Source organism: Choloepus didactylus, chromosome 21, assembly GCF_015220235.1.
Source record: "Choloepus didactylus isolate mChoDid1 chromosome 21, mChoDid1.pri, whole genome shotgun sequence".
In the NCBI taxonomy this organism is placed as follows: Eukaryota; Metazoa; Chordata; class Mammalia; order Pilosa; family Megalonychidae; genus Choloepus; species Choloepus didactylus.
In genome coordinates this window covers 50,846,547-50,857,938 of record NC_051327.1, presented here as the reverse complement: position 1 = coordinate 50,857,938, position 11,392 = coordinate 50,846,547, and the positions used below count along the sequence as shown (strand labels likewise).

Genomic DNA, 11,392 nt, shown 5'->3' with positions numbered 1-11,392 from the left:
TTGAATGCTAAGGATGAACTTGGGTGGGATTGGAGGGTGGAGGACAGGTGGCTCGAAGGGATACAGTTGAGACATAAGGAAAAGGAAATATAGAATGTAAGCATTGTGTCATTGTTGAATTTCTTATACTTCTTAGCTGCGCTTAATGGAATTACATAAAAGAATGTTCTTGTTCATGGGAAGTACATATGTGAATTATAGTGTATGTTCAAGGATGTGTGCAGCTAACTCTCATATGTTCAGAAGACAGAGCAATAGATGATGGATGATAGATAGGGAGGGAGGGAGGGAAAGAAATAGCGATGTGACAGCATGTTAAAGTTGGTGGATTGAGCTATCGGGGGAGGGGGGTCAGGGTATGATGGAATTCTGTGTATGGGGCTAGTATTGTTTTTGCAACTATTCATGTAACTTTGAATTTATTTCAAAATAAACACACACACACACACACACAAAACAACAAATTATCTTCTTAGTACCACCTCCTCCTTTGGTCAAAGCGTGGCACAAGCCACAGGCTGGTCCTATCGGATCTTTTCTTTCTGGAATCTTGAGAAGGGTAACATAGGGGATGGGAGATGTTTGCAATCTGTTTATCACTGTGGTAGGGCCTAGAGACTGGTCACTACTTCTTGCTGTCCAGTTGCCAACAGTGGCTTCATTTCACATCCCTCTGGTTGTTTAGCCTTTCCCTAGTTCTCTGAGCTTCTCCACAACTTTGATTATGATACTTAAACCTGATTTCAGAGGCTTAAAAACAAAACACCCTTATAGATATGCTGGGTCCACTCCATATGAGGCTGTTGGAAGAAGAGGCCTTGAGTTTGGTTGCAAATGAAAATAGCAAGCTTCAGGTGCTCAGCAGGAAATCAGGCTGTGGAATAATCTTTGCTGAAGACCTTGAGACCTAGCCTTCATCCATCGCTCATACTTCAGCTTGCCCACTTTCCCCAATTCACCTTACTTATCACTCTAAGCTAATCATGGGTCTCTAGTATTGATTTTGGATAAACATATGATATAGCATGATATGGTGTGCTTTGGCATACTATGGTATAATATAGTGATGATTTGGTGACTAAAGAGTATGGATGCTGGAGCCAAACTACCTGGGTTCAAATCCCAGCTCTGCCACTTACTGACTATACGATCCTGAGAAAGTTACTTAATCTCTCTATGACTCAATTTCATTAAATGTAAAATGTCAATAATAATAATATCTACATTATAAGGTTATTGTGATTGTTGAATAAGTAGACGCAGTACCTGGCACATGGCAAGCACTATGTCAATATTAGCTATTATTATGCCTAAAGTGCTGTTCAGTGAATAGATTGAGACTACAGGACCATGTGCTTTTTTGGATTCTGAACTGTACTTCCTTAACCTTCTGTGGAAAGCATGTTTGCAAAATTGGCATCACTCTGTTGGGTCTGGCTCAGTATTTGCATTAAAGAGAAGGGAAAGTACATTTCATAACCACCCCACTATGTGCCAGGCTTCACGACAGACATTTTTAGAGAGTCTAATAACATCCCTGAGAGGCAGACATGATTATTGCCATTTTGCAGGTGAGCAGGCCAGAGCTTAGAGACCTAGCAACCTAGGACACACAACTAATAAGAAGCAGAATTGTCATTCTACCAGCTCTGTCTGACTCCAAGTCCTGTGCCATTTCCCCAAAAGCCCCACATGAGTAACTCTACTTTGTCTCCTCTCTGGCCTTCTACAGTTACTATCCCAGCTGTCACCTGCCAAAACTGTGGTGGTGGCATCCCTGAGCAGCAATGGGCCCTTACTCTCAACTCCTTTTGCTTTGTTACTCATTTGTGAAGTTCTTTTTTTTTTGCTCAGTCTATGTAAAATATTGAGGACACACCCCATAAGGACAGTTTGACATCTGACATGTTGTCGATGAAGGAGGGAGTATAGCATAGTAGTTAAGCCTGTAGGCTCTGTGTGGAGCTACCTGGCTCCAGTTCATTGCTTTGTACTTCTGCTGGAGTGTGTTCTTGGGCAGATTGAATAATCTCTCTGAGCCACAGCCCCCTCACCTATAAAATAGGGATGGAAGTGATAACACTTAACTCTTAGAGTGTTTGTACATGTTAAAGAAAATAAATATTAGAAGAAAAATATTTAAAACTCTTTAACCTTGGGTAAGCAGTGAATTTCCAACCCAACAAGATTAAAAACTCAGAATTCACAAAGGAAAAGGTAGATACATGCGACTATCCAAATCAAGATACCCAAAGTCAAGATATTGGCAGGCCATACCTTCTCCTGTCTGTAGAGTTCTAGTGGTAGCTTGCAGGCAATCTATCTCTGCCTCTGTCACATGGTGATCTGTATTTTTATGTCTCCTCCTTGCTTGTACTTCTGTGTCCAAATTTCCTTTGTTTGTGAGGATTTTAGTCATACCAGATTATGGCCCACCCTGATTTAGTTTGGTCTCATCTTAATAAGAGCTTTGAAGATCCTGTTTACAAGTGAGTTCACACCCACAGGACAGGGGCTTCGGATTTGAACATCTTTGAGGAGGACATTATCCAATCTAAAAAAACACTTGAGGAATTCTTTTGCAACACATATGGCAGAAAAATTATTAATATTCTTAATATGCAAAGACTGAGAAGAAATAGACCACTTAAAAGAAAAAGGTTATGAGTGGGCCTCTCACATTAGGGTACCCTAATGGCCAATGGGCATCCAAAATTTGCTCAGGGAAATGCAAGTTAAAGCAAAATGAGATTTAAATTTTACCATTTAGAGTGAAATAAAACTAAAAGGAGAAAATATCTCAAGCTGACAAAAATGTGAGGAAAAATTACTTTCATATATTACTTGTGGGAATATGAAATGTGACAGGTATCACTAGAATGTCTGTTAAAAATAAACCACTCACACACTTTTTACCTAGCATCCCTACATTTAAGGATCATCTTGTGTAAATAAAAGTGCCTCTACATAAGGAGATACATTTAAGTATTTTTATTACAACCTTATTTTTTTGGGGAAAATCTGGACACCAGTCTGAATGTTGCTCATTATAAGACAAGTTGAATAAATTGTTCTATACTCACTACAGAATATATTAAAGTCATTATAAAGAATACATATAAACAAACTGTGGTACATCCGTGCAATGGAATATTACTTAGCCATGCAAACAAGTAACCTATTGAGATATACAACAACCTGGATGAATCTCAAAGGCATTGCACTGAGTAAAAGAAGTTAGTCTCAAAAGGTTACATATTGTATAATTCCATTTATATGACATTCTAGAAAAGACAAAACTATACTGTTGGAGTTCAGATTAGTGGTTGCCAGGCTAAGGAGTGGAAAGAGGGTGTGACTACAAATGGACACAAGGGAAATTTTTGGGATGATGCAAACGTTCTATTTCTCTATTGTGGTGGTGATTACATGAATACATGTGTTAAAATTCACAGAACTGTGTATCTCCCAAAAGGTCAATTTTTCTGTGTAATTATAAAAAACAAGTTTAACAATAAGAACAAATATAAGTTTTATCTCTGCTTATTGACCTGAAGGGACTCCAAGATTTATTTAGGGAGAGAAAAAATTGTAAAACAAGGGGCATAATATGACCTTCTTTTTGTAAAACAAATAAAAAAAGTTTGTGTATGTTTCTATGAATATGCAAAAGAGGTGGAAGGACACCTACTAGACCACTGATGTTGATTAACTTGGGAAGGCAGGAATGGAAGAAGGGCATTAGGAGACATTTCTTTACACATTTTGCATTATTTTGCTGGTTGTAATAGGTAAATACTATATTTTAAGTTAAAAAAAAAGAATAAGATACAAAAATAACGAAGGAAAATTTTACAAAAATAAAACCAGAATAAAATGTTAGCTTTAAGGCTAGCAGCAAAGAAGAAAAGAAAGCTCAAACTTGAAACTGACTGGCAGAAGTGATCTTTGAGGCTCAAGAGTCAGGACGCCTGTGTGGTACCAATTAAATTACCAAATCAGAAAAAAGTGAGTGCTGCTGAAACAGGCACAGAGTTCTCAACTTGAGGATAGGGACCAGTGGTATTTCAAGGGTTAACACTTAGGTTCAATTTTAGGACCCAAGCCGGCTTCCTTTGTTTCTTTCATCTGTTCATCTTTCTGTCCATGGAAACATTCATTCACCATTTATTGAATGCCTATTGTATTTTTGTGTTTTACATTTTTAAAGTTTCTTATACTCTACCCCTCTGCCAAAGAGTATCCATTGAGGCTTCCAATTCTCTTAAATGGGCATTTGTACTTCTGGGAATCTCAGGATTTGGTGATTGACCTCCCAGTGAGCAGCTCCTTTTCCCACAGGAGCACCTAGGGCATTTTTTCCCACAGTTCCCTGATGTGATTGTTTATAGAGTTCTGTTCCCCACTCTAGGATGCTAAGATCAGGGTTCTAGAGCCAAATTGTCTGGGTTCAAACCTCAGTGCTATAGTTCACTGAAGGTGTGATGTTGGCAATTTAATAATATCTCTAGAGGCCAGTGTTTTCTTATCTGTCGTGAGTTGATAGATGTAAAGACCTTGAAAGAGTGAACACTCATAGAATGTATTCAGCACCATTTTTATTATTGTTGTTGATAATTATGTGGTGTTGGGTTGCATTCATCATAAGAGAAATCCAGTGCATTGTTCTGAATAACAGAAGACTCCAAGCAACCTTATAATATGATCACATTTATGTTACAGCTATGTGTTTGTTGTGTGTGTGGGTGTGGGTGCATATGTGTTCAAGTTTGTATATAAGTGTGTGGTGGCTTGGAGCTATGTACACCAGAAAAACATGTTCTTAAACATAATCCAGTCCTGTGGGTGTGAACTCATTGTATAAAGAACTTTTTGATGAGGATACTTCAGTTGAGGTGTGGCCCAACTATATCAGAATGGGTCTTAATCCTATTATTGAAGACTTTATAGAGAAGGCCACAGGGAGCAGATAGAAGTTACAAGTCAATGAGACCTAAAAAAGTAATCTGGAGAGGCCAACATGTGCATTGTCATGTGACAAAAAGGCTGAGGACCAAGGATAACTAGCAACCAGCCCCAGAATGCTACAATCTTCTGGGAGAAAGTATCACCTTGCTGATGCCTTGATTTTGGACATCTCCTAGCTTCAAAATTGTAAGCCCATAAATTCCTATTGTTTAATCAAACTTACTGCCTGGTATTTGATATAGCAGACATGAAACTGAAACAATATATAAATATAACTGAGAAAGCATGGAGAAATGTATGAAGAACATGTTCCGAGCTGTTACTGGTAGTAATATCTTGGAAGCATGGCTTTGGGAGATTTTGAAAAGGGACTTATACTTATTTCATATTCTTCTGTATTGCTTGAAATTTTATCATCAGTATTATCATTTTTATAATTTAAAAACAAAAACAGAAACATAAACCAAAAGAATAAATAGACTTTAAAGTGGAGATAAGACTAAACAAAAATCTATTTTTTCATCTTCTATATAGAAAACTTACTGTTTTTTTAAGACACTGTCTGTATGAGAGTCACAAAGGCAGCCATGAAAAGGATGTATATTTTTCTAATATTAAAGCAATTTCTGGGATTGTTGATCCTAATGTGAAGGTGAGATTTGTCTGATATAGATTCATGAGGTCAGTCTAATAAATCACTCTACCAGTTGCTTCTTTAGAAATTCAAAGCCTAGAGATGCAATTCTCAATTGTCTATGGCTCCCCAGATACTACTAGTCCTGATCCCCATGGTCCACAGCCTGGATTGGCTGAACTCACAGAAGTTGGAGCTAGATACTCCTTTCCACATGTCTCCCTCTCCCTCTATGTCTGCTCCTCTGCCTTACTCTACCTGAGATACCCAGAAATAACTTAAATGCAATGGAGTACACAGTTACAGTTTGGCTTCAGACATCTGTCTATCTGTCTATCTATCTAATCTATCTATCTAGCTAGCTAGCTAGTTAGCTAATCTGTCTATCATGTATCAAGCAAAATGTTATAGATGGCTGGTGTAGCTACAGGGATGGTGGTCATATTCTAGGGCAAGACCTCATAAAGTGACACAAAGTATTTATACATTCAACCAAATTTGTACTGATTCTTACAATGACAGCAGGTGAACCATTGCAATGATAAGCATTCTGAGATCTAATCTTCAGTATGCCCTCATAGGCATTAAAATAGTTGAAAAATGGGTAAAGATATTCAACATATGCTTGGTAGAAGTTTAATCCAGGAGCAATGTGATTTTGTAATGAGACAGTCCTAGGTTCAAATCAGAGCTCCACCATCAGCTATGTGGACATAGGTATGCTGGTAAAATTCCCTGAAGCTCAGTTTTGTCATGTCGATAATGGATGCAATAATACTGTCTCAAATTGGATACCTGGAAGCAATCTTTGAGATATGGAGTTGCGAGCAGAAGGTTTATTGGGAAATACACCTGTAAGTAAATGAGGATTGTAGGATTGGGCAGAGGGATAAACTGACCTACAATATGACTTCTAATGAAGCCTCGGCTAATCTTATTGGGAGCTCTGGAGTGGGATGGCCCTTTAGATTGTCTCAAATTGAAGTGCAGGGGCTAAACCTTTGAATCCTCACATCAATCAATCACAGACTACAGGCTGCCCACGGGGAGGGTGTGTAACCTTGGATAATGCAATTCCTTATAGCTGAGGGCAGTTCCTATACATATAGGTATGATCCACGAGCATTCTATATTCCAAGCTTCTAGGGTGCATTCACCTTGAAGAGGGAATGTTGCGGGGATACCCAGTATCCACCACAAGTAAATACTCTAAAGATAAGTGGGAGTTATAAAATTATACAGCAGTGTGCCAGTCACACCACAGGAGCTATACAAGTGTCAGTTCCTTCCTTCTCCTTTCCTCTTCAGAAATATTTCTCAATGACTTCTTGGAAGAGTGTAGAGATGTTTTTCCTGTTCCATCCTAAACTATACCTTCCCTGTGGCCAAAGTCCCAGCATCCGCTAGAAATATCTCTTTGCCTCAGACAGTATAAAACAAACACTGAAAAGGCTTAATCTCTAATTTCCTTCATAAATCACCAAAGAACACATACTCTCTGGACAGGGAAGTAATTAGGGGATGTTTTGCTCTTACGTCAATTACATACTACCATTTTTCCTATTCTTTCTGTTTGGGCTTTGGTGATGCACCTCATTTCCTGAGAATATAGGTATGAGATATTGAATAGGTACTTGAGGCTGGATGAAGAGGGTCACTTCTAGCATGTGGCCAAGGCCATTCATTAGACATTTTTTTTTGGCTTTAGTAGCAGAAGGTAAACTTGTCTTGACCTTGCCCTCAAACTTTCAATGAGATGCCCTTGCCGAAAATCCTGTACTCTTACTATCCAGACCGAATGTGCTCAGGAGGATTTTCCATCTTGTCCCTTGTTTTATATTCTCTCTCATAGCATTAAGAAAGATCCTGAATAGGACAGGGTCAGGTCTGGAAGGAAAGACAAGGGCTACTATGGCTATTGCAATCTTTTGTTAAGGGAGATCATCTGGTAGAGGGGCAAGGACTTTGGCATGTCCAGTGTAAAAGAAAAAGTGCCTAGGTCTCTGGATCAGTGAGCAAAGTGGCTAAAGCAGAATTAACCGAAGAAACAGTTTTTAGTTAAAGCAATCTGTGTAGTGATTAAGACTTGGTTGGAAAGGAATAAAAACCGACTTAAGATAGCTTAAGGAGAAAATTTATTTTAAGGGATACAGGGATGTGTTACAGAACCCAATGGCATTGGATTCAGCTGAATCTCAGAAAAGGACTTCAGACAGGAAACCCAGGCAGACCTCTCTCATTTACTCACTTCTGCCTCTCTATGTGTGTATGTTGTGTGGTTGTTTTAAAACATGTATTCAAATTATTTGACAATTCTCCCCTGAAAAGGTAGAACCTAATTCCCTCCCTTGGGCATGGACTGGACTGAATAGAACGTGGGAGAAGTGAAGGTGTATAGCTTTTGAAACTGACACAAGAAAGACATTGTGGCTTTCTCCCTGCTCTCTTTCTTAGATCACTTGCTCTGGTGGAAGCTGGTTGCCATGTTATGAGAACATTCAAATGGCCCCCTGGATAGGCCTATGTTCTGAGGATTCGAGGTTTCATACCAACAGCCATGTGAGTGAGCCATGTCAGAGGTAGATCTTCCAGCTTCAGTGAAGCATTCAGATGACTGTAGCCACAGTCACCTCTTTTTTTTTGTTAAGTTTTTACTTCATAATCATAAACTTAACTCTGTAATCCAGCTGGACTTGGAAGGAGATGGTAATGTATGCCCTGAAGAACTTCAGCAAGAGCACAAAGATGATAGGATCCTGAGCTACAGGAGGAATGGTCTGGTGGTTAAGACAAAACACAAACCAAATTTATTAGACTTGCCACAGTTGGCAATCTTGATCTTCTTACTGGTCTTGCCATTCCTGGACCCAAAGTGCTCCACAGCTTTCACAATGTTCATGCCCTCTTTCACCATGCCAAAGACCACGTGCTTGCCATCCAACCACTCAGTCTTAGCAGTGCAGATGAAAAACTGGGAACCATTTGTGTTGGGTCCAGCATTGGCCATGGACAAAGTGCCAGGACCCGTATGTTTCAGGATGAAGTTCTCATCATCAAACTTCTCCCCATAGATGGACTTGCCACTAGTGTGGTTATGTCATGGGAAGTCACCACCCTGGCACATAAACCCAGGAATAATTCTGTGAAAGGAAGAACCCTTATAACCAAATCCTTTCTCCCCAGTGCTCAGAGCCCCCAAATTTTCTGCTTCTTTGGAAATTTGTCTGCAAACAGCTCATTTGACAGAGACACAGCCCAAGGACTTGTGATTGACAATGATGTCAAAGAACATGGTCGGTTTGACCATGGTAGCAGGTGGGGTACTGAGGTGACAGGCAGTGGTGGGTGACAGCTTCTGCAAGGCCTCTATCTAACTTCTCAACGGCAACCTAATGAGAGGTCCCTAACCAAACCATTCAGTTAAACCTCTTCTGAATTTTGATCATATGAGGTGATAAATATTTACTGTTTAAACCACTAAGGTTTGGGATAATTTGTTACATAGCAAGATGTGATTAGTACAGGACTGGAAATAATTACTGCCACAACTCACCTCTATTCAGAGAGCAGTCATCAGAGAGAGAGTCTTCACCTTATTTCCATTTTCCCAGAGGTAAGATACTGATTGACTCAGCTTGGATCAAGTGCTCAGATGTGAACCAATGCATAGTGATTAAGACAGTGGGGCAGCACCATATTATATTTACATGGAGACTTGCTCTGTAACCAAGTAATATTTGTGATGTTTTGGTAAAAAGTACCTTGGTTATCCCAGAGCAAATTGCACACTGGAGCATGATTTTATTTCCTTGATTACTAGAGTATCTCATAAGGTAGTTGAAGTTTACCTTGGTTATAGTACAGAGGTTTTCACTTAGGTATTAATGTTATTATGAAATATAAGTGTGATGTTTTTAAAAGATTGGTGGGTTGTTTATGCTTTGACAGTTCACCCCTTGCATATCTGGCTACCCTTCAACTGCTTATGCCCTCTCAACCCTGCCTTCCTGGCCACTTTCAAGTTGCTGAACATTTCCCCAAATTTTCTTCAGATAACTGCAGTATATCTTTGCAGAAATCTCCCATACCTCTTATTACTGAGGGAAAAAACTTAAATTCACCTGGCTTTTAAATCTGCTAAACTTCTTCTCCCTATCCCTTTCCTCTCCCTCTCCCTTCCTCTTTCTTCGTCCAAATAGATCTTTTGAAAGAAAGTCAACATAATGAGTCTTGATATCTTGTTTTCTGATTTATAAATCAAGTTGAGACACTTAAAATGATGTTACAAATAAAGTTAATGAGGTTTTAGGGAGTGAGTTAACTAACATAATGTAATACCTGTACATACATTACAATTTCTAGGTGAACTTGTTTTTTCACATAATAAACATAACAACACAAATTTTTTCCAAGATAAACCCATTCATAGCCACAGAATAGGGCTACATTTGAAAGAAGATAACGACCTTTTATATCATGATGTCTCAGGGGAATTTCTTATAAATAAACTAGCCAGGACACAGTTCATAATCATGAAGTACAGACTAAGTATAAATCTGCTAAGATCTGATTCTCACCTCAATCCACTTTAATTTTTCTATTTTTAGAGTCTTTATGGCAGACATCTTGTAAATAGTCTTTAGATTTATCCCATTTCTAATAGTATATAATAGCTAATTCATTGCTTTTTTGTCTTAATTGGGCCAGCAGTTTTCCCATTCCTTTCAAACTTCCTCATTTAATTGCAAATTAAGTCTTAGAGGCTCTGGATTTGGTTATATTTTCTAGCCAAGCCTGATTGGGACTTGTACTTCTCTATTTCTATATTATTCTAAATGAAATTCTACTTTCTTTTCTGTTTTCATAGGTCTTATGTTTCTTCTGCTGTACTCAAGATTGGGGGTGGTGGGCAACTACTATTGTGGAAATGGAAGAGGCAGGCAGGCTTAATATCAGCTTAGAACAGTCAGTCCATCAATTGTGATTTTTCATCCAGATCCATCACCTAATTCTTATTGCCTAGTTTTTCCTTACAATGATATTATCTATTGTCAGTCCTATTTTATGTCATATGGTGTTTTCAAATTTTATTGAGAAGCTTGGATTGGGTGACCAATATTTATCTGGAAGTCCTTGGTATGAACATTTTTGGACTCTTTTTACCCATATTATCACATTGATTTCCAGAATCCTCGTGCCAATTTACATTCCCACAAATTGTTTATGAAAGGACTCATTTCAGTATACCTTTCTCTGCTGAGCATTTGCTACTTTAATAGACCTAATGGCTATCTCTGTTTGGAGAATCAAGTACTCAATCAGTAGTTCAAACTATAAAGATGAAGATGGCTACATCTCCCTAAAATGTCTTTATTATTAATGTCACTGACTATTCACATTTATTTGTGCTTAAGCTTATATGAATTGCCTATTCATGATATTTTCCTTTTTTCTGTTACAGAAATTTTCTTATTGATTTTTGTACTCTTTATATAGTAAGGATAGTAATTCTGTGTATTTCTTTGCTATTCGAGCCTTAATTATTCATTTTCTAAGGTCTCTGAAACAATTTATAAGCTATGCGGAGCTCAAAGATATTATTTCATACTTTCTACATTTTTGTTAATCAGTCTGCTCTAATTCTGACTGTATCAGAGACCAGTTAGAAATTTTAATTCAATGTGGTATAAAATAAGTTTCCAGTGTGGAATTAAAAAACAAACAAACTTAGGTTTAATTTCCAGCTCCACTTAGTTTTGAGTAAGATATTTACCTCTCAGCCTTAGCTTA

At 38.2% G+C, this 11,392-nt stretch overlaps 1 pseudogene; it reads right to left on the bottom strand.

The window, feature by feature from the left end:
• Positions 1 to 8,363: 8,363 nt before the first annotated feature.
• Positions 8,364 to 8,909, bottom strand: LOC119517294 (annotated as a pseudogene).
• Between the last annotated feature and the right edge of the window lie 2,483 nt (positions 8,910 to 11,392).